The 22,400-nt window shown below is 43.9% G+C and overlaps 1 protein-coding gene and 1 long non-coding RNA gene across 2 annotated transcripts in view; one reads left to right on the top strand and one right to left on the bottom strand.

Annotated features, from left to right (window-relative positions):
- Positions 1-22,400, bottom strand: part of LOC139772434 (kin of IRRE-like protein 1) — a 346,418-nt gene that overhangs the window by 138,048 nt on the left and 185,970 nt on the right. The gene's annotated exons all lie outside the window — the stretch shown is intronic.
- LOC139772437 (uncharacterized) overlaps positions 1-22,400 on the top strand; it is a 120,129-nt gene that overhangs the window by 39,761 nt on the left and 57,968 nt on the right. The window contains exon 3 of the long non-coding RNA XR_011718127.1: positions 8,516-8,607. This is a non-coding gene — a long non-coding RNA (uncharacterized lncRNA). The remainder of the gene's footprint in view (positions 1-8,515; positions 8,608-22,400) is intronic.

Below are 22,400 nucleotides of genomic sequence, written 5' to 3'. Positions count from 1 at the left end.
TTTATTAAAAAATAAGTTGTACAATATTTAATGATCTCAACATTCTTAATCTGGGCTCAAGAAAACGTGTAAGCTACTATGGATTAATTGGAATGTTTCATATTGCAATCATCTTTAGATTAGAGTTAAACTGTAACAGCGGACCAAAAACGTTGAGCATCACTGGCGTCTGTAACCTCATTCGTTCACCCGTGTTACACACGCGAGATCCCCACGAGTAGCGTGTAGTAACACCTAAACTCTTTTACAGCTGCACTCTGTATCTATCGTTTCAATTACACGATCGCTACATTCCAGGAAAAATTCCTTCATCGTTTTTAAAATCGTTTTTTTTAACGGGATAGAGATGTATGTAGCGAGGACGGAAAAAGCTCACCGTACAAATTATACTTTCACGAGATTCATCGTACTGCCAATATAAATACCAAAGTTAGTTGACTTAGCTTTTTAATATCTCTTTTTCAAACCCTTATTACAATTATGAGTATACTTGGCGGCTAAAAAAAGAAACTATGATGCTAATAATACTGCGCAAACAAATGTGAAACGGTATCCATAATGCCAAACTAAACTAAATCATTCCAAAAATCTTGCGTATAATTTATTAGCATGAGCATAAAAGCGATTCCGTCCTCCTATATTTGCCGAACGTAAAATATTAACGACCGAGATCCGATAAGATTAATGGTCATCCTAAATGTGCGATCGCGTGCAACGTTTGCAGAGTATTATTTATTAAGGAGCCGGTCAACGGACCGTATTATCCGAGCTTTTTTTCAAGCTTACTTAGGTAGCGAGGTATAAAATTCATGTCGGAACATTCGTAAGATCGTATAGTATTCGATTTTTCTTCCATAAATCCTCGAAAAATAACGATATCCCTTAACGAATCTACGCGACCTACGAATCTACGACTTGGCAGGTTGGCGAGTAAGTAGTAACGGGCGACTCTAGTCAGTCAGCCGTGTCATTCTTAATAACGCGCTTATATATAGAACGCGCCGGTGCGAACTGCAGCGTGTTACGAGTTACGAGTACGCGTGAATTGATGGAACGCAATCTCCGTGCGTCGTGAAAGGAGCTCGAGAAGGTGCCCTCGAGGGGAGGCACATTCGAGATGGCTTTTGCGAGAAAATATACGAGCGCATGTCAGAAGAAAGAATAGATACAACGTAACTGTTAACGTGACATCAAAGTCACCCGCGATTTATGCGTTCCCGGACGAGCTCGCGAGAGAGGCGAGTATTAAGCGAGCGGCAAATAACGGCTGAGACGGGAGACGCTGGGTGAGAAACGCACGCGCGAGAATATCACCCGTGCTCGTGCTCACGGAGGGCGGACGAAAAAAGGAAAGAGGAGAAGCATTAATGACCCGCTCTTTACTAGAGAGGTGTGTTTCTCACATACATATAAATCGCGGAAACTAGTAGCAGTAGTAACACGTTGCGCGTAACGTTACTCTTTGTTGTCATGCGGAGAATTCCAGCGTAAGTTTCGGTGTATAGATATGGTATCGACTATCGATTAAATATTAAATCTACGAAGGCCCCGTACTTAAACGAGACGCGCCAAGAATCCGCAGTGCGATGATGTAAATTAAATGAAGATCTGCGTGCTGCTTCGCGTAATATCATTTGCGGTACGTTATATTGTTTTTCACAAATTTCATCGCGATAACAAGCATTCCCGCGATCGATGCTTGAACGTATAAATCTCGGTCTAAATCTTTTCATCTTGTCCCTTTAAGGCTCTCGAGATGATTTACAGCGGAGACTTGTGTGCGCGCGTCTGAAAAAGATACTGCGAAAATATACGCGGTGGAATATTTTAGGGCGGACCGATCGTTACCGGTGAAACACACAGCGCGGCCGCGCCATAAACGTCCCAAATACCGTAATTTACCGCGTTATTCCGTGTGCCCGCCGGGCGTGTTACACAGTAACGGAAGACTAAATAGATATCGAGCGGCCACTCGCACCGACATGCACTTTGCCCCGAACTTTTCGTTTGTTGTGCGCGCGCGTGCGGCAGCGTTTTATTTTTCCACGGTATCCCGCGGTAACGACCGTCAACGGTCGTCAATTTGCAAGAAAAATATTGAAAAAGATATAATTATCCGCGGTGATCGCCGGTGAGGTTTTTTTACGTGAAAATTACGGGATCGAACGAGCGAACCGCCGGGATACACTGCTGATGCGATGGGGCGAGGGGGTTTTAATAAAATTAGTTGGCAAGTTCGGCCAATAAGGTGGCGATGAACGATGTGGTCCCGTATACGTCGTGCCCGTGCTGCGTTGGCGATGATAATACCGTTGCAGTAGGGGAGAGGAGGACTGAGGGGGGGCAGACACGTCGTTGGTTGACGCGAAAATACGAGGCTGCTCGAGCTGGCAAGTTTCCTGATTAAAGCCGTTAATTTGTAATTAAAGGGTGTGTACGCGCGCGCGCACGACAAACGAGGCTGCCCTTTCCCCTCGTTTTCGTCTCTCGATGCCAGAATCACCATGACGGACGATGCTGTGCGTTTTGCGATGCGATGCGACGCGACGCAGCGCGGCGCGGCGCGGTGCGGCACGGAACTCGCGCGATTACGTTTCGCTTCCGCGGACCGTAAAATTTAATCTTTCCGGGCCTCGCGCGTTACGCTTCTCGGTCCTTTTTTCTTGTTCCGAACGATGCGCACGGGCGATCGCCGTGTACAGTTCGCGTCCAAAATCAAAGGGTGCAAATTCGAACGTCAAAAGTTACAAGAGGCACTCCTCTCGCTTATTACCAGCTCGAAAGACATCAATCTCTTGATCGTAAAGGATGGAGGGAAAATTGTTGACTCTACCACTACGATAGAGCAAACAAACTCGCCGTTCTGCTGCGCCGTCCTCGAAATTCCACTATGACATTATTAATCGTGGCGCAACCGTTGTTTTTCTCGCGAGACTTTGAATCAACATTCGATCAAACATTGAAAATTGACATCTGCATATCAAAACGGTTGTTTTAAAAAAAGAGAAAAATAAACAGATTTTTCCTTTTACGTCCGTGATATCCCGTACACGAGATCGGCGAGATTCTGTATATTCGACGAAACATTCTTTTCCGCATGCGTTCTTCGTGCGGTGAGAATTCGGCGCGCGGCGCCGCGGCTCCCGCTTTCCACGCGCACGCTATTCACAACTCGAGGAATCTCCATGTGTAATCAGAGGATCCTCTCGATACGCGACGTTCGCGTCTTTTTACGGTGGGCGAGACTTAAAGCGGCACGGAGCCCCGTGGAGCTCGAGATTCTGGGCTGAAAAGCGACGCTCTCGGGGAATCTTGAAGAAGGCGGCGTTTCTGAAAGGAGCACTATCAGGCTCCGAATTATTGATACCGAAGGCTTTCAAAAAGGCATTCAAAAAGGGAGAAGCCGCTCGATCTCGCGTGGCATTAACGACTATCTGCAAATTATGAAAAACGTGAGCTCCACTCGTTTTTCAAAGCTTTAACTGACCTTTTAATTAATAATCCTCCCATTGAAAAAAATTGATTTGCGAAAAATCGAAATAGCCTTAATGTCCCACGAGTTTGATTCATTAAAAGATTAAATATAATATAGATAATCGTTTTAATTAAATTGCTACTGGTTTTAGTTTATATAGGTCACAGTTAAATATACTAAAATTATTAAACGTTTAATAATTAAACGATTATAGAAATTGGAAATAAAGTGAGTTTAAATGAGGAATATTTATTATAAAAATCACATTTTGTTAAATAAGTTGTACAATTTTTAACAAGTTAATGATATAAGGAGATAGAACTTGCGTGCAATTTTAATAAATCACGCCGCTCTACGATTTATATGTCCTATATTATAGCTGCGTTACATATTGCGTTGTAATATCGATACATGGGCTTTCCCATTGCATGAGCTTTTAAGCATCGCAATGGCTTTTCATGCGCTACGAGCTTGTTCCGTTTAATCATTTTCCAAGAAGAACCGTTGCTAGACGGACAATACATCACTGTAACCAGATTTAAAACAGGACACGAAATTTCGTTGCCCGTGCGATACGTGAAACGCGAATGCGATACGAAAAATGTACAGAATGGCCGAGGAGGGAAAGACGAGGACGGTCGAAGGGAAGAGAAGTTACGTGCTACGCGTGCAAAGCGGGATCCCAAACGGGCAGGGCCCGAAAAACGATCGCTGTCACGGCAAAATCGAATCGGTCCTCTTAGCTGTCATGGATAGACCCGGGAAAACGGAAGGATGATCTTTAAAGAGACGAGAAATAATGTATCTCGCAGTGACACGTGTTTTCCTCTTGTCGACTAATAAAAAAAAAAACAACTGATTATATCTATGGAATGGACGAAGAGAAACATTATTCGATCACACCCATAATGATTCGTCTTAACAAGATTATGAGTTTATTATTACTGCGATATTCACTTTTTATCGGGCTATTTTTGCGACTTTCCAAGTGAAGATCCAACGTTCAATTTTCGGAAAATTATACAAGTCTTTCCGAAAATTTTATGACGTGTAACTCGTATAAATTTGTCCAAAATTGCTTCTTTCGAAATTAAATTCGTAAACTGTCAATCATATCTTTTATTTTTAATAATAAAAAGTAAAATTGAATACGCAAATCAACTCGTTTTAAATTCAATATTTTAAAATTACATCGCGAATGTGCTCTCTGAAGAAAAAAATTTGTATAAAATATCCGTCTTATTTCAATTATACATGAGATTGAAAATAAAATTGAAATGCCAAATACAAGTGATCGGCACAGCAAAAGAAAAAAAAAATCGATTCGCCCTTGGTAACATTGAGTTGAAATCCGTAATCAGATAGAATTAAAGTACCTCTATAAATATCCAATAGCATTTCTCTTGCAAAGCACCTCTCAAGATGACAACGGGCACTTTAAGGGTTCACGAGACATGGCCGATGCGCACGTTATCCTCTGAGAGCTACGATCCAATCTGAGCCCAGTCTGATATTTTACGATCAAAGAGCCGGGAAGAAGAAAAAAAGAAAGATTCGTGCCGCCATAAGGGCTCGTTCAAACGAGCTGGCAATTGCCGTATTATATACTTTCCACTGCTCAAGATTACAAGGCACGCGAGCTTTAAGCTCGGTAATAATGTTGGGCGTTCTGGGGTGGCCTCGCGGCACGTGCAACTTAAATGCCGGCTTAAGACCTCAAATTATAGGAATGTAGGCTCTTAAATTTTTGGAGCCATGAGATCCAGCTGAATTTTACGGTCACTTTACTCCGGTGACTCTGGAGCTTGGAGTAATCACGGGACGGAAGTCGCAGAAGACATCTTCTACTATTCTACTATTCTCGGTTATCTCTCTCCTCCATTTCATATCCATGAATAGGACAGACGCAAATTGCATTCTGAAATTTGTTAGACGCACCGAATACAAATATTGGAACATCATGTAAGGAGTTAATAAGAAGAATTAAATATTTTTGTCTAAAAGAATATCAATGAATTATACGAAACTTGTTAAGACTTTTCTTAAAATTATGTACTTACATTTGTTTATTTGATTAATCTAGTGATGACGGTATAAGGAATATAATTATATGTATCTATATATTTCGTCTTCTATTAAAAAAGCGTAACAAAGTAGTTGCAATGCTTTTGCTCTATTTTGTTTACTAATAAGTTAAAAAAAAACCTATTTTGCACGATGCAGTGGTAAATAAACCTTCCTGTCTCGCTGTTTACAATTTACTATTCATTGCTAATTGCTTACTGATGTGCATGCGGTTTTATTCAGAACAAGTCACCGAGGCGAGGGGAAAAAAAAGCGCCTCGAGTGCTCTCACGTGAGACAACGAGATTGCCGGAATGCGTGCGTATTTACGCGACAGGGGTCGTAGGTGCCGGTAGGGTGGAGATGGCGGGGGTGGAGATTAACGACTGCCGAGGAATAATTGCCGGAACACGCAAAACGCCGAGCCACTCGAGCTGATCTTCAGACTGGGAAGAGAAAGGCGAAGGAGGAATAGTGCGAGAGAAGGCGAGAGTCACAAGAGGAATGAACGTGGAGTGTCTGTCTCTGTGTGTGTGTGTGTGTCGGAAGAGCGTAAGAGGGAAGAAGGATGGGTCGTTACGCCGTGGAAAAGCGGTGACAACGCCTCGGCTTTGAATCCGCCTTCCTTCCGTCGGGAAGGAAGGATAAGGGCGGGGGAGGGTTTGGAGATATAGGGTGAAAGAGGAGGAAGCAGCTCGGATCTGTCCGTCTGCCCGTTCGCGAGTACGGCGGGCGGGATGCTCTGCAAAATTTAAGGAGTCCATGGCAAACAGCCCGTACAGTGCCGCACGGAGGGTGGAAATGAAAACTGAGCGCGAGGATTTTTCTTCGCGCGCACTTCTGGCAATAAATATAAAGAAGGAGATGTTGTTGAGGAGGATGTTGCATTATATTGTGATCGTGCCGCTCGTGCGTGCGCAATGCTACGTGCTACTCACGTTAGCTATTTATTTATGCTCTTGTGACGGCGCGAAAGAACAAAAAGATGTTTGTTGCGCTCTCGTACGATCCTTCATATTCGCCTATATTTAAGCGCGAACGTGTGCTACGGATGGTATTTTAACAGTTAAAGACGCTCGACTAATCCACGCGCCATCGAATTTTTCGTCCCGCGGGATCGGCGCTGGGTCTCGCGTTATCGCAAAGTTTTAACGAGATTGCCATTTACGAAATTACCGCGCGATGATCGGGAAACTCGGGGAACTAAAAAGTAACCGATTAATCTGGGACGATATATTAACGTGATAAACCGACGCGCGGTGCTCGGCAAGCCCGTGGTCTCGCGCCGTTTGTAGATTTCGCTGAGTGTAAATGATATTACGTGCGCACATGCACATGTGGGAGCACCTCCACAGGGATGTATCTCGCTGTCCCTCTCTCTTCCTCCCCCGCAACTACGTCGCGGCCGTTGCTCTTCCTCTCGTGCGCGTGACTATTCACAAACCTGACTAAATGCGCGTATGCACGAGAGGGAGAGAAGGGATGGCGGATAGTTAGGCAGGGTACAAATACATGTAAACATTCGGCTAAATGCGACGGATAGAGAAAGAGACAAATTCGCTTAGATACACGATTGTGAGGGTGTGTACACGTGCCATATGCAAGGCACCATGCGGGTGACACGGCTAATATGGGCGCGCGCGCGTGGATTCTCCGCGGCTACAGGAGGGAAAAAAAAATCGTCACGCGCGCATAAGTGTATAATACTGTACGCACGTCCCGCTCGTATTAATACACGCACGCACACGAATTAGCGTCGCCGTGGCTGCAAGCGGCCGGGGAATAGTAAGCGGCGGTCCTCTCGAGCGGTAAATCAGGGATTTCGGCCTGGTACGTGCGCGCCTCGCCGAAACGATCGCTCGATACTCGCTCGTCCGTGCCGCAATCCTATCCTTTTCCCTTCGTTGCGCCGCACTGATCTCTTTTTTTTTCCTTCCCTCCTCCGGCCCATCCTCCCTCACGTACGCGCGTCCCTCGTTACTATCCGTTGTTCATGCAAGACCGGCGCGGGCGGATGCGTCTCGGGATTTTCTACCAAACTGACGTCGCGTTCGTGTAATTCCGCGTGATGTGCTGCCGACGCGAATCACCTCGATCCGATCGATCGATTGATCGGAATCGGAAGGAAACGCGATACCAGGGTGGACTCGAATCGGGGGAACGACGAGCGCGGCACGAATTCCAATGACCTATTAATACCAATTAAATGCTAGACCCGAGGAGTTTTCAGCTGGAAATCGATGGTATCGGCATTTTCCGCAAATTCGCTGACGCACCTGTAAACAAACGTGCACATCGGCGCATGTTTAACGGATAAATATATTAAAATCATTGGAGCGGCGTTATAGCGTTTTGCAAACAACTCTACCGCCCGGCGTATTTGACGGCGTAAATACCGATGAGTCTAATGAATACCGTGCGATAACGGAGCCGAGATAAAACTTTCACACGGCCGCCACGGTAGATTGAAACGCGAGATAATTAATTAACTGTACGGCGCAGGCAATTCGCCGAAATGAGGGAGGCGAGAATACCGTTTCCGCAAGGCGCGCAATCTTGTTCTTTTTCATTCAAGAAGTCGTCTCCATGAATAGCAGCACGAGACGGAAAAGCGGATTGCGGTATCGCGACACAGTAACAGCTCCCTGATGCGAAAATAAGAAGCGGAAGCGAGATGGTTTCCCCAAGAAACTAGCGTAAAATATAAAATTCGATTTCGCGGGTTAAACTCCCCGAAGATGGTGAAGTTCAGCGGAAACAACAGTGACCGATAAATAAACTCACTCTTCGTGAAACATTACGGAAACTTTCACGTTAACACTTGTTCTCGCACGCTTCACTGTTGGACCTTAAAGTAGAAATTTTTGTACATTATTGTTTATAAAAGAAACACATGTATTATTATACATACATAATATTTCCTTATAGACCTTTACAAACGATATTTTAAAATGGATATACCGGTTGATGTTACAGGACCTGTCAAGTTTACATGGATTATCAGCTTCCGAGTCTTCCGACTGGTAACGACGGATTTATGCGAATAATACTTTCGCGAGCGCGGCAAGGTGAGTAAGCAAGCAGTTTGAATAAAGCGACGATGATAGAGAACATTGGGGGCGCGACGGCTTTTAGTGTTTGCGTATGCGATACCCCTCATTCGGCCGTGTGCGTGTATGTGTGTGAGTGTTGTACGCGAGTACAGGCACGCGCACTCCTACTCTCTAAGGAAAAGTACGCTCAAGTGTTCATGTTTAGACGGCACAAAAATCCAATATTAAGAGCCATGGCGCCGGGCCGGGCCCGGTGGTAGAGAATCGGAAGTTACCGTGAATATACGTCGAGAGGAATTATGCGCCTTGCTTAAAACACTTCGCGATTTTCTCGAAAAAAAAGCGACGTGGAATGTGGTTCTTCTGTCTGTTGCCCTTACCTACCTACCTGTGCGGTCCCACGAGCTTGCCGCAATACTCTTGGAAACTTTCAAAGAAATTGGGGCGACGGATATCATCGCGGAATTTACGCGCGGAATTTACGCGCTCTCGGCCGAAGCGTGCCGATGTTAATCCCATTAATCCTGTTACATTCAATTAATATCTCGTTTGCATCGGCAATATCTGTTTAAGTAATTAAATGATTATCCGTTAAATATACAGCTGAAGAAACCTCACTCGTAATAATTCTATCGGGATTATTCACACCCGTATCAAGTTACGATATCGATGCGCGTTCAATTAATATTTGTCTCGTGATGGAATTATCGGCTCGCTTGTGTGGGAAAATTAGCATTTATTGAAAATGTATTGTAATAAAATTTGAATATATATACATATATTCAAATAAATAAATATCGCATATATATATATATATATATATATATATATAATATTCATTTACTTTAAGAAAGAAGTTGTAAAACATAACAACATATTAAAACTGACCAAAAACAAAATGGGAAATAATTAGCTACATGTATATGTAAAATGGTCTTGTCGGATATTCAATTAAAAGATTGATAAATCTATCTCATATCTATTTCGCATAATTTGCGTGATAGGTTTACTCTGAGATAAGTGTATAATGCCTCAAGGCTTGTACATTAACGCAACATATAGAATATATGTTCAAATCGAGTTATGCTAACAGTCTCTGCTGCTAAGATTAGATTATGTGTTCGAATCAAATTTCGTACGTTGTCTACGTGATTTTAAATTGCGATCAAATATATGGCACATTTCAAAATAAACTAAGATATGCTCAAAATACTTGAATAGTATACATAAACGAATATGAAATAATGCAATCAAACACGGTGCAACTTATTTCAAGAAAAGTTTTATTCATATTTACTCTTATTTGCCAAAAGCTCTTTTCTTATCAGGATTTAAGCATGTCGTTCGTGTATTGTAAAAAAATATAATTTGGCAACGAGTTTTTCCGCCGTCATTGAATATTTCGTTTCGTTCACGTTAATAATTTATTCGAGACTGCATACACGATTCGTGAGAATAAGAATCGCGTGTATCTTAACAAACTTTCTGCGCACAACGCGTATAATCTATGGGCGTGTATAAGCCCGCAATTAGAACACTTATCGATTATTACCAGAACTTTCTGTGTACGTTCGCGGCATGCAGAGTACACTTGTGTATGTATATAAAACAGCTGATTAATCCCGGCGCCCGCTTTTCTAGTGAGTTACTCGATCTCGTCAAAGTTTGATAAATTCTATATATGCATTTGTCGACCTCAATGCGCGCGCTCGCAGCACCAGTCAACCGTGCTGCAAAGTTTATTATAATTAACGGAGGCGTCGGAGGCCACGGAGCAACATTATGTTTGATTAACAAAGAGCGGCAGAAATGTCATTCGCTTGGACTTTCTTTACATTCACCCAGCCGTAAACAAGAAAGTAATATAAAATTAGCAAGAGAAAATCTGGATAGCACCATTGCACGAGGTCTTTTAATGTTTCGAATATTTTTGACCAGAAAATCCGTAAACCGCTCCGCTGCTATGTTAATACATTTCGACATTTCTGCACTTGTTTTATGTCACGTCTTCAATTCATAAAAATTATTATTACAAATATTGAACACGATAATGTACGACAGTATTATATTTAAATTGTAATGCGCGCAGGGAGGGAGGTATAAGAACGAAAGACGAAGAGAAGAGCGATATAACGCGATCGTTTGCATGCCCAGCCCGACCTTTTTCTAAATCGCATTGAAACGCCGCTCGATCGTACTTAATCCACGATTAAGCCCCAGTTCAGGCATCATTAAGCCTGAACTAAAGGACATCGAGAACCGCCGTGGAGACGGCTGCGAGATAAACGCACGATCGATTCTTCCCAGTATAAGCCGAGCCTTGACTCCTCGATCGTCCGTGATTCCGTCCCTATTCACTAGTCTGGCCGAACGCCGGGTTTACCACTGTCGACTGATAGGCGCCGTCGCTACACGCGCGTATCCCACAGCTAACTCTGAAATGTATTGATTCCGGGACGCTAAACTGGGCAGCGCTGTTCCGAATTTAGCACAAACAGTATGTAACTTGTTCCAGTGTAATTTGTTAATTCATTATTAAAACGAAACTTGGCGTCGGGGCATCCATTTTCCATTAATTAGCCTCTAACTTGCGTTTAACGTCGCAATGTTAAGCCAATCTTCTAATGTAGTTTATTAAAGCCGTTTAGAACACTCTCTTCTTAACTATTGCTATTGTTTGTTAAGAATATAATTGCTTTTACGCGCGATGTATTCTCGTCATTTGCCATTCCCGCCGGTGGTATCCGCGACAAGTTTTAGGATAATGGAACATACATTCGTTTTACAGCACGCTGCATGCACTTAAGCCGCGACACGAGGAAAACGTGTTTCAAGGTTTGCTGCAGGCAACACATTTTCATTCTTGTTACGTTCCCGTGTGTTCTCATGCGTCCCATGTGTTCGCGCACGGAAAGAGCACGTTTGTCGATTTAAGGGCCGTGAATCTTTAAAGTCGAGAACGGAAGAGATGCGCGCAACGGACAGGCCTGCATCCGAATGCTTTCACGGTGGTATACCGTTAGATTCCACCACACACTCGGTCGTCATTTGGTACAATGAAATCTCCAGGAATGAAACACCGTCGGAGTATCATATTTCGCAATTTCGCATGGTCGGCCGCTCATTTCAAGCTGGTTTAGGCGAGCTTGGCGGAGCATTAATTCGGCTGAATGACGGTTTTGGCCCATCATCGTCATCTCGTAACCGAATGCAGGTATCTAAAGCGCGATTCATGTTCTACAGTTTTGTCCGATACCGCGCGCTAGTTGAACTTGCTGTCTTCATGCAAACTTTCATTAACTTGCACGTATCGACTTGTACGTCGTTGGAATATCGCGTTTAATGAATGTTGAACTGACGCATAGGATGCGTCCCACATCCATTAATCCCATAATCTTAATTTTAATGATTCTCTCCCGAATGATCGGTAGATTTTTTTCGAGAATATTCAGCTTATTATTCATTACAAATTTCCAGCCTTTAACAGCTTATTGTTAGATAAACAGATTCCGAATTTAAATGAGCAGTCACGATTGCGTACGGCCAGATTAGAACGTAATCGTACTGCAGTAATAATTAATCAGCTCTTCCGTCCCACTTCCGATGCGCGCTGGTCCGTCGGCGTCGTTCCGCTCATCGCGAGCTTCCGCATGGCCGCGGGCGATGAAAAGTATTGAACGGCGATCGATGTAAGCCGGGAAAGGGCATGATGAATTCTCAGTTCTCACTTCTCACTTCTCACTTCTCACTTCTCAATTCTGTAGTTGAGCGCGACAGCTTCTGTTGCGGCGGCAATTAGGAAATGAAAGTCAACGGCTGAAAAATCGTTCCCTCGCAATCGAGTCGTTCCGTACCGGCACAAAGTGGATCCTCGAGAGTGACCATTTAAGGGTAGCAGATGGTGGAGCGAGAGGCAGGCCGCGAATATCGAACGAGGGAAAAGACAAAAAGGGAGGTTGAGAAAGGAAAGGGGTAATAGCAACGAGCGGAGCGGCGAATGGACAGTTAAAGTGGGGAAAAGGGAAATAGAGGAAGACGGGTGGGACGGACTTTTTTGAAAGTTCAAGCCGGCCGGAGTTATCGATAATCGATCATGCGAACTACTACTCCCGGACTCGTTTCGTGGTTGAGCGACGTCGTGCGTCTACGGCGATTTTAAATTCGCAAAGGAGAATAAGGCGCGCGGAACGGCCCGCTCGACCGTGAACGTGCAAATTTGAGTCTCCACGGTCGACTCCCCGCGGAAGCTGTATCTATCGACGGCACAGTCGATTGGTCTGGCGGATGGGAAACTGGGTTATGCAATGATTCGATAAATAAATAATCGTACCGGATTTATAGACTCATGAAGATACGAAATTATGATTCAGTCAGGTCACTGCGACCTGACGATGCGAACGCCGAAAATTATAAAAGTTCCAAAGATACAAAAATATTCATAGTGACATGCATCATGTAGGATGTAGGTTGCGAAAGGAAATATGATTGTCGCGTTTGTTCCTCGATTGATATTTCAATCCAGCACTTTTGTCAGGAAATATTAATCATTTCCGCCCGGGCGGATTTCTCTCTCTCTCTCTCTCTCTCTCTCTCTCTCTCTCTCTCTCTCTCTCTCTCTCTCTCTCTCTCTCTCTCTCTCTCTCTCTCTCTCTCTCCGTCAGTTTGTTCATTTCGTTTTCCCGCGACTAGCGACTAGCTGATTCAAGCCACGCGACTTCTTGACATTTCAATTACAAATTAACCGTTCACCAACCACGTTGCAAGGGTCTCACCCCCGATGCTCGATCCATCGCGCAATTCGTTGAGGAGGACAGGGGAGATGGGTGCGAGTGGAGGGGGGATGAATTTTTAAAAAGCTCGAGGAAAACGGGGAAGTGATTTGAAAGTTTCGAGGATGCCGAGTAGAAAAGTTTTTAAAGGGTGCTGGAAGACGAGAGAGGAGGCAGCGGAGGATGATATAAAAAAGGAGGAAACAAGATGGCGCGCGGTAGGCTGCGGCGGATGGAGGAACAGTGTAAGCCATGAAATTGAACTGGCTGTCTGCAACACCTTCGGCTTCGAGGAGGATGCTCTGCAGCCAGTTATATCGAGTTGTATACCGGCAACGGAGACTGGAAAGAAGAAAGTTCCTGCTCGCGCGTCTGCATGCGGAATTTTTACGATAAATCACGGCGATGAGTTTTAAAGCATGCGAAACGCGCCCTTCGTTCTCGTACCTCCTACTGTAATTTAATTGTAATTATTACGCCAGTTCACACACACACACACACACACACAACCATAATCTCATTTGCAACGACTTTCTCATATTATACGCACAGGCCGAGATAAAAAAAAAAGAGGAAAAAGTGCCTTTTTGGTTGAACCGCTGATTGGCATTTTCGCTTTAGCATTTACAAATAGTTCGATACAGAGGAGATATATTTTCTGAGAAAAACTAATAGAATCCCAAGCAATTTTACGCCAATTAATTTTGCTCGGGGGTGCTTCTACTTTTATGGATTCTGAAATTATAGCCGGAAACCCTACAGGTTCGCGATTGATCTACAATCAACTTCGAATTTCCCGGTGAATAAATTATCCATCTCGAACGAGATTGTTAATAAATTCATCTTTAATTGAGAATATATTTACTGCCGATATATCATATTCTAGATCTAGATCTCTTGTCAGACCTTTCTCGGGGTCAGTGTGAAACACCGAAATATCGGTACAGAAGGTGAAAGTCGAAGATCGAAGGGAGGGAAGACGCGCGCGAAAGGAGAAAATTGAGCTCTTCACTCAAGGGAAGAATACAAAAGTGCGAAAGATTCCACTCGATCTATGTATTTTGTCTCTGCATGTATGACGGTGTTGTATCGTTCGCGTACGTATGCCTTTCGGGGTTGCCTTGTGTAAAACGTTAAGGGAATCCAATGTATCATCGTGCTAACAATACAAGGGAGAACGCGAAAAAGGGGGCGAAGGCAGAAGGCGAAAGAGAGGGACGCGAGAGAGAGGGAGAGAGAGAGAGAGAGGGGCGAAGATAGGACGAAGGACGACAGTACGTGTCCCACGACTCTATCCCTTTCTCTCTTTTCCTTCCCCCTTTCTCTCGCCGCAACCACCTCATGACGTTATTTATTACTTATTGAAGCGGGCTTGTAATTTCCTCGCGTGATATAGTACTCGCGGAAAAATAATATCGGCCGCCCTCTGCATGCATTATGTATACATATATGGCGATTTTCGTGCGAGCAGGGAACGGAACGGCGCGCGCGGATGGTTCCCGATTCCTGGTTGCCCGTTTATATCTGACTGGTGGGGTACCTTAGGTCAAAGGCACCTCGGTCGCCCCGGGGGCGGAAGTCGGCGGACAATATGCATAGCGCAAGTTCGAAGTTGCATTTAATGTACTGAGCAACGAGCGACGCCGCTTAATTATTCAGGTGAATGAGTTTGCGATGGACGCGGGGAGAAGCGGAGAGGTCGCGAAGGGTCCGTTTTATCGTTTCGTACCCTTCCTGTTTTCAACGTCGTCGCTTCCGTTTTCGGATGTCTGTCTCCCGCCTCGCCTTGGCGTGCGCGACAGAAACGAAAATAAAAGGAAAAATGAAGAAAAAGAAGAAACGAAAAGATAAGAAAGGAACGTCGTAAATAACGTAATGAAATTTTTGAGACGGGTCGAGACACGCCGACGGCATTTAAGGCGCGACTTTATGAAGTCTTTAAATTCCCCGGTGCGGAAGGATATTATTAAATTTCCAACGGCAAAGTTTGCGTTTCCCCCCTCCCGCGCACTTGTTTGTCCCGAGTTCTTCCGGTTTTGCTGATACCTCCGCGCTGTATCCCTCTCCCCTCCTCCCTTCACCCGCGCGACCGGATTATAAAAAGCGATAAATAACGTTGTATAATGAGCACTTGTTCCGCGCGCACGTCGGCACGCGTCCTCGCGTTTTAACGCGAACGCGTCGTCGACGTCGGAAACATTGTGTCGAACTATTAATTTGTTCGCCGCGCGGCGAAACAATGGACGATGATGCAAGGTACGATCGATACTACGCGCTTTGCGAACAAACTTAACCCCTGTGACACACGACCGATCGATATATGATAGACGACAAAGGAAAGATAAAGTGGATAAGAGAACGCGTCGATGAATAATGAAGGAGCCGTCATGTCACAGGGGGGCGATCGCCGGCACGTGTTTCCCGATGCAGTCGAGTCCAAGCGCAATGTCAAAATACTTCTCCGTGATATATACCATTGAAACGCAAAAAATAAACGATCGTCACGATTTTTTCGGCCGATGACTTACGCGCGGAATACGTGCGATCCGTCAGTTTTCGGGATCGGTACTCCACGCGCATCACGCGTATAAATCTCTCTTTAGAATTTTGAAAAGCGATCGGATAATCCTCACTTAAAGCGCCCGGCGAATATACCTTTGACACTCGTTCAACCTTGAGGATGACTTCCGCGTCTCGTGCAGGTAGAAGCTCCGAACCGAGACAAAGGGCCGCATGGTGAGCGGCGGCGCCGGCGTTCCTATTTCCTGTGTATCGAAACACCTTGAAATATTCATGAGCCTAGTCCAGAGTATCGCTTACCGCTGGATTGTGAAATTTTAAACCATCCCTTCCCCTACGGTCCTCTCTCTCTTTCTCGCCCTCACTCTCATTCCCTCACAGTCTCTCTTTCTCTTTCTCTACCCTCGCGCCAACCCCCTGAACACCAACTTCCTGTCGGTGTGTGTCCAGATCTCGCGCTCGGCTTGCCAATCTCGGTAAGCGCGTGCGCGCACACGTCCTGCAGTTTGTCCTACAACATGTATCAAAATGTTCGAGCGACAGCTCGGAAAGTAGTTCAGCTGCCGAGGACCGCGGCGGTTGGAGAAAAAACTCCGTGCAGAAACGTCCTTCCATATTTTTTCAGTTATATTCGATTTTCGCTTTTTTGAGCTAAACGTATGTAATAAAGCAAGAAAATTATGTTCGCATTTTAGGGATTGGAATATATAAAAGAATAGCGTGTACAAAATGCATGAAATACTATTACCGATTTATTCATCATCAATGGTTATGACATTTGTAACGAAATTAAAACGGAATTGTTTTACTTTTTATAAGAATTATATATACAATTCACATTTAATAGAAATGTATCGATTGAACACATATTTACCATAATATTGAAGTTAATACAGACAAAAAATTATGTCGAGTTGAATTAGAGTGTTAATTTTTCGCAGCCATTTATTTCATATTTGCTTTGACAACACGATGCACCTTCGTTTCTAGTTATTGGTAGATTTAAGGTTAAATCGTGCCAATTAACGTTTACACCGAGTAACCGTTTATTTCACTGAATGGCACTTCGTTAACTAACTTGCTCGATCGACTTGCTTGGCGCACTCTCGTGCTTTGATTACACGTTTTAATCAGAATATCTCGAAAATTAAACTCTAATGGAACAGAGAACAATAATTCGGTTAAGGTAAAAATATAGGAGCTCTCTCTCGGGATATTCGTTGGAATATTCTTTTAAGCTATACGTATAATTTATATAAATTAATCTGTTTAGAGAAACTTGATACATCCCGGCGTTCCTATTTCCTGTGACTGAATGTCATCCGAGTGACTGAACGTCATATGAGCTTAACCTGTATTTTTAATATTTATTCAAAGAAAAATGTAGATAAACGTAATAACGTGATTATAAAACTTATGGTTTAAACATACACATATATACATATATATCTCTCGGATTTTATTATTCATCTTCGTCAAAATAATTTCGAGTGAAATATATTTCAAAGCAGAGAATATATACGCTTCAAAGCTAGTAACCGGAGCTTCTAACCGTATCGACGCAATGATTTTTCGTCGTGTCTACTAGCTGCGTCTGTATACTCTCTATTTCCGGATCGCACTGTGCGGCGACAATATCACACGGGCACGTGTATGCGACAGGCACGCACACGCACATCTGAACGTGCTCAGGCGCAACGACGGAGATACATTTCGGTAGAATCGGTCCGGATATAATCCGGCGCACTCGTCCTGCGAACATCCCCCGCGAGCCGGCTTGCTCCCTCCCCCTCTCCTTTCCCCCCTTTCGCCCTGCCGCTCACATTCCACATCCCCGATCCGTCCTCTTCCGTTTTCCTCATGCCGCCACCGCCTCATCCTCTAGCAAACCTCGTACCGGCCATCCGTAGTCACTGCGCAAACACGCGACAGCGTACGAGGCTGTATTTCGACCGGCAAGTGGTACGAATGCGAAATGGGTCAGGCGTAAGCAGCGAAATCACTGCCTGTCCTATCAGGCTGTTCTCCCTCACTCCCCCCCCCCTCTCTCTCTCTCTCTGTTTCTCTATTTCTCTTCCCTTCTCTCCATCTCTGTCCGACTAGCTTCGGACAACCAACAGCACGTGGACATTGTTCGATAGTACCGGAAGCTACCGCCTCTGAACGCGGCTCGAAGAGAAATATTAATGCATACTTTGGGCCCAGAAAGCTACATGTCCAAAGTCTGACAAATTTATGGGAAACGCAGGTGTATACGGAATTAGTAAATCGTCGTTGCTGTGCGTGTTTCGATATATAACGGTCTAGCTCTCCATTTCCGGTGAGTATTAATTAATGTTTCCAGCGAGCAATTATGGTTATTACAATTATTAGATATTGAGACCCATAAATTTCCGCTTCAGAAGTAAATGAGTTATGTGATGTCGGTTTAAAAAATATTTTATTATTTATACAATTTGAAGTTTTTCACTGCATTTTTTAGTTATTCCAAAAACTATACATATACTTGTATGTAAAATGAAATAAGATGACAGTAGAGTAAAAGTACGCATTTGATGCGTAACGTAATTCATAGATAAAATCTACTTCACAAAAAAGCTTCATAAGAAACTCTCCACCTAAAGGATAAATGCTTAATCGACTATATAAAGGAGTTGCCTCCGAACGGATCGCAAATCAGTTGATAATTGAATCAAGGTTGAAAAATTAAAAACGTGACTTAGATTATAAACTTCATCATCTGCTGAAGGCAAAGCTGAAGACGTGCGCGAGGAAGTGTCGTCTCCTTTACGTAGCGAGGAACAGCAAATTAAAGTCTAATAGAGCGAAGAAACTCGGAAGTAATTGAAGGGCCAACGCAGGTCTCATACAAAGGAAGAATATTATAAAAAGAGCTCGAGACTGTCACGCTTGAAAAAGCTTCAATTGAAGCTCCTCGCTAAACAACAGAGGGAAAATCTTACAGACATACGCAAGACCAATTTTACTATTGTCTTCTGCCATCGCAATTTCCTTATGCGCCAAGTTTTTCGAGATAATGAACGTTAAAAAATCTCTAATTTACATCTCTCACGTTGCTGGAATCACCGTTGAAATTTGTCTGAAATTGGCGTAATGTGCCATTTGCAGACAAGACACATAATAATCTAAAATTTCTAAAACATTTGCACTTCTACCAAATAGGCAAATACATTTAAACGCTATTCATAAGAATTTATGTTATACGTGCATTTTCTTTTATTACTTTATAAATATTAGATATGGATTATATCAAATATTTTCTGTTACAATTTCTTCATCATGCAGAGAATCCATGCCTCGCAAAACGGTCAAATCGCATACTTGTTTTTTCCGCTTCTAGAGTATACGCGAGATAACATTTCGATTTCAACTTTATCACGGCATTTCGGAAACTCCGAAAACTGTGGGTACCCTCTACCATCACCGTCCGACAGATTGTCCATTCCGGTCTGAGCACGTTTGCTGTACTGATACTGTTAGAACGCAGTAGCTTGATCTACCTCACCCTTTCCGTATCTGACCCCCCGTTCCATTTTTACGGACACGCACGTACCGTTTTATGCCCCACATACGTTTCCCTCTCACGACGCGACGCACGACACGCGTCGCAAACGGGCAGTTTTACGAGAGCGCATTTTTTCCCTCTCTCCGAATGTTCTACAAACGTCGTTGCGCGCGTGATGGAAGTGGCGGAACCTGCCGTAAGGAAACTGGCGGGAGGAGGCTGCGGGCGAGTCGTCGCCCGTCGTATTCAGGGCGGGCGATAGCTCAGCGTTGCAGCCAGCGCTTATTTTATGGGTAATGCATTTCGCCATCGTACGTTTATTTTATTTCGTGATTTGCTACGCGCGGCGGCGTATTACCACTCGTACGGTTCTACGTACAGGTAGAGTATACGCGACACCGTTTCGCACGTAAGTAACATGGCGCAATATGGCTCTGTTAGATTACGTTGGCTTTGGCCTCATCATAATCTTGATACATTTTTCGACGCGTTTATTTGTCACCGCGATGTGCGCGTAAAACACGAGGGAAAAGTAATAGTTTTAATTTCTGGGCTAAAAATTTAAAAGATGGTACAATGTAATTCCGACTGTCGTAGCTAAGCATGTAGAAAATATCTATCGATACTTTATTAGCTTCTTGAAAGTTTATAATAATGCGACAAGAGAAAAAAAGAGCTTCTACAGAGCTTCTTTTCCTCTGGTATCTTGCAAGCGAGCGTTTATCTCAAGAATGTACAATACCTACTATCGACTGGATTTATTGACTCAACCGCTCGTAATATTATGTACCGGAATGTCTCTCGGGCTACCAAATTTAATTTCAACCTCGGCAAATGCCATCACATCGATCGTTTCCGGGATACCGGGATGGGTGGTCGTCGAAATTACTTGACGTTTAAAAGAGGAAGGAACGGTCTCGTCGCGTTTGCCATTATCTGTGTATATACGCGTTCGTCCGTGGAACGCACAGGCCCGGGCTTTGTTTTGTTGGGGTAAACAGGAATGGCAATAATACTCGGTGTATCACGAGGTATCGAACTATCAGACTCTCCGCCGGGACCAATATCGCGCGCTACAAAAATACGGAAAACGCGATGGAACCGGTAGCGACACGGCAAACAGATAAGGTCGTCCACGTGGAGGGAAGAAAAAAACGAAGAGAAAGAACCAAGTCGAAGGTACGTCGGTCGGCTCCTTCTTCGGGATTCTTCACCCATGGATTTTCCTCCGTTGTTCGATTAGCGTGATTCGTTGGCTTGGATATTATTAAAATCAAACGTTATCAGCGAGGTTAATCCAAGATAATTGGCAAACAAAATTACCTAATATAATTTTGAAAAACCCAAATTTTGATATAAAAATGCTATAAGATTTGCTATAACAAGGTGATTTTACACAGGATAACAAATCGCGATACAGCACGAGAAAGTGAATAAAAAAGACAAAAAAATGTGTCATATTTTTACCAATAACTCTTTTATCGCAAGTGATGAATTTGCTGCACGAAGCAAGATATATTTGTGAGAGCCGAGAAAATAGCCGACAATAGTCGCAAACATTTTATCTTATCGGGCTGAATATTGTTTCGTACTTTAATTTCCAGACACGGCGATTAATTCCGCGGTTGAGGTGCTGCAGACGAATGTACGAAGCGGCGTAAAATATTTCGTACGCGGTATAGGCACCGATAGTAAAATATCGCGGACCGGAAGTAACGTAGGAAGACGGATAGCCGGCAGCACGCAGCGTGCGGCAAGAAATCGATTGTCCCCGCCTAAGATTAATCGGCATGTGAAGTTCACTATCTATACAGGTGTACATCTGACGACAGCATTGATCGTCGCTTTGATCTGTCCTAATTGGAAGGTGCGGGCAGGTCTTTGCAAATCGAGCCACACGGAAATGATTATCTCACTATCAGATCGAAAAACCGTACAGCCCGTCCCACCTGTCAGATTCTGACGAACTCGCACTGTTTTCGATCCTAGCGTTTTCGTTTGCAAAAATGTTTACAAACGCTGTCGCGTGCAAAGTCGCCCGGGGGTAATATCGCGATTAGTAACGGGGGCGAGAAGCGTAAAATCGTCACGCTTACCGATCCCGTCGAACGTAGGGAGATCGGTGATTCTAACTCGCGGTGAAATCCCGCCGCATGTCCGCAGGTCATTCCAATAGATATGGCCACTTCGGGGTAACAACGAGCACGCCTATGGTCCTACCCGGATGCACTTGACACGCACATACACACATATACATACACAAATGCTCGCTCGCTCGCTCGCTCGCTCGCGCGCCGCGGGTTTGTAACGGAGGCGAGCGTACGGCGTTTATGCAAATTCGAGCATGTGCTCGCGGGAAGTTCCTAATACAATTCGGTTTTGCGTACGCGTACACGCCTGGTACTTAACCGTTGTCAACTGTATCGGCGAGATTCGCCCTGTCGTGCAACGTCCGCGCAACAATTGCGCCACGTTCCATCGTCCCGTTCAGCCTTCGCTCCCGTGTTTTTGCTCTGTCGCATAAATACGAGTCGCTGTCGCCCATCTCTCACTGGTCATTACAAGCATCCCGGACAATCTGTCATATTGCATATCGCGCATTAATAAATAGCCGTAAAAATTCAAAATGTCGGTGGAGAGAAAGAGTATCAAATGAGAGCCGAAACTACAAGTGTCAATGATATTATTTATTATGATTATTTAAACTTATAGCAATGGGTTATACTATAATATTTGCGACGAAGCAACACTCCATACTTTCACTATTTTACAGCAATTTTATTTTTATTCACAATTTTGAATTTTCCTTATTCACGTGCAACTCCATTCACCATAATTCGCACGTTTAAAATATGTAACACAATGCCAAGATATTTTAACAAACGATGATTGAACGACGGTCTCTAAATATAAGGCGATTAAGTATAAATTAAAAAAAGTATAATAAATGATGCTGCGCGAAAGTTAATGTTTCTCTTGGGTTAACTTTTTCC

The sequence above is a fragment of the Temnothorax nylanderi genome, unplaced genomic scaffold (assembly GCF_030848795.1).
Source record: "Temnothorax nylanderi isolate EJ_2023f unplaced genomic scaffold, tnyl_v1.0 TNYL_tig0049_pilon, whole genome shotgun sequence".
Classification (NCBI taxonomy): Eukaryota; Metazoa; Arthropoda; class Insecta; order Hymenoptera; family Formicidae; genus Temnothorax; species Temnothorax nylanderi.
This window is presented reverse-complemented; position numbering and strand designations above follow the sequence as displayed.